General features: G+C 28.5%; 1 pseudogene; it reads left to right on the top strand.

The window, feature by feature from the left end:
• Positions 1 to 1,037: 1,037 nt before the first annotated feature.
• LOC126554627 (uncharacterized) lies at positions 1,038 to 1,866 on the top strand (annotated as a pseudogene).
• The last annotated feature ends 531 nt before the right edge of the window (positions 1,867 to 2,397 follow it).

Here is a 2,397-nt window from a genome sequence, read left to right as displayed (position 1 = left end):
AAGATCTTTAATCAAATCTTCCATTGAAGTGATTCGCAATTATGTCAACAAATTCAACAAAACCATTCAATCTAATCGTCAACTTAAAATTCGGCTTAAATTATAACTCAATATATCACTGAATTCCATGATGTTCAACAATGCGTCACAGATCTGGACCAAGGGCAAGAAGACGAAACTGAGCGATTGGATTTGAGGACATGAATATGACATTATTAGCTAATATTGAAGACATTATTGCTGAAATGAGTGCTACAACTGTAATAAACACATCACATTCTTCATTCTTCTTTAAACGGAGAGACCTTAAGATTGCCAATGATACTTAACATAATGATAATATATTTTCCTTATAAATACCAGTTTGTGAAAAATCATTTTTAAGGACCTACATCTTTTGTATAATTATCAATATTGCGTAGTAAGGTACTATCTCCGTGTGATAGGTTATATTTATTAACTGTTTAGGAGCTTTGCAAAATCGACAAAAAAAATTTGCGAAAAATGATTTGCTGAATTCACAAATACTATTAATTTCTAAATTGTCTTCTACTAACTAACCAAAAATGAAATAAACTGTTTTGGAACCTTCAGGGGTATCAATCATAATTCCATCATTCTCCAAGCTGTTTATTTCATATACCAATTTCATAAAACACAAATCATTTCCAAACGTTTTTAAATCTTTGGACTTAATAAAAGCTGCTAAAAAATTATCGAGTCTTAAACTTGGTTCATTTAGAGGGAAACTATAATATATGGTTCATGATATAATAAACTAGGTATGATTTTAACAGTCGTATTTATGTTTTTTGTTGCGCAAATATGGCGCTGGTCTTTCGCCAATTTTCATTGGTTTAAATATTATCATAGTATCAATTTTTTTTTGGCGGGATTCTGGGGTTTGGAATTTAATCATGATAAAACTATTATCATATTAAAAATATTAAATTTTTGATATTTTGATTAATAAATATAAAATAAGTACCTACTTCTGCTGTTTAATATTTACCAGTCTAAAATCATTATTTATAATGATGCCGGTTTGTATTTTCGAAGGCTGTATGAACAGCAGCAAGAAAAAAAAAAAATATAGTTAAGGACAAAAATGTACACTTACATAGGTTCCCTAAAAATATAGACTTGAGAAATAAGTGGATAAGTCAAATATCACAGGGTTCATCTATAAAAATGTAGATTTTTACAAAGGTTTGTATAATAGGGGATCAGGTAAGTATAAAATACTAAAATGTAGTGTTGATTATACAAATATACTATAATTACATAATAACGTGCATTTAATACTTTGTGGCGTATTTATTCCTTATAAACGACTTACAGTTTACTTGGTACTAAATTATATACAATTTATAAGATTAACACGTGATATTGTAAAATCAACAAAACTTTTATCTGTGAAAAAAACTTTTAATTTAAAACATTCTTTAGCTGTTGTGTGTTCATTGCATTTTGGACCGCAACATATAGTGGAAAAACTCCCTATATTTGATGGTATTGCCTCTCCTAAATGTGCAAGGAGATTAAAACATGATGCTATTCCTTTAAGGTATTTGATATATTATCATTTATCAAATTATAGGTAGATATTTTTAATTTAAATTTATGTATAGTATAAACGGATATGAATATTCTTCACCGACTAAATGCCCGGATACATTAATTAGTACTCCAAGTGGAACTTTTAAAGTAACTCCATTATTAGATGATAACTTAAGGTGTGTATTCCTTAATATCGTTATGTCAAATTTAGATGATACATCAATCATTTTAATTTCCAGCAAATCAAATGTATCACCATTAAATAAAATAACCCCTTTGGAAGTAAATTGTAAATATCTACTATAATATCGGTAAGTAGTAAAGTAAGTACTAAAATAAACGGTTACGAATTTACGATTTTACGAAAATTAAATATATCAGTGAATCAGTTATCACTTATCACAATAATCTAAACAACCAATGAGAAATGGCGAAAGTCCAGCGCCATGTTTCCGTTTGCAATAATATTAGTTGGTAGAAGAAGGGGGTATGCCGTATGCGTATCATATAATCTGTGATCATACCTAGTTTATTATATCATGATATGGTTGATATAGAATGACACATTGATTTTGACCCTAACGGATTATTGATTTCTACATCATCTATATACATAAAAAATGGCAAAGCAATTTTATTTTGGTATGCTATTACTTTTTCTTTCCACAAAGACCCTTGGACAAAGTTGGACATAGAACAGTTTATATTTGATACCGGGCTACTAATCAAACTATTATAAAAATTTAACTATGTGGTAAGGTTATTATTTTGTTCAAAATATGTTTTTATTTGAAATTTCAGAGGCATTAAGATGCCCTTTGTAGATACTTCATCATA

This window comes from Aphis gossypii, unplaced genomic scaffold, assembly GCF_020184175.1.
Source record: "Aphis gossypii isolate Hap1 unplaced genomic scaffold, ASM2018417v2 Contig00562, whole genome shotgun sequence".
Classification (NCBI taxonomy): domain Eukaryota; kingdom Metazoa; phylum Arthropoda; class Insecta; order Hemiptera; family Aphididae; genus Aphis; species Aphis gossypii.
Note: the sequence above shows the minus strand (reverse complement) of the source record. Positions and strands in the feature narration are given on the sequence as shown.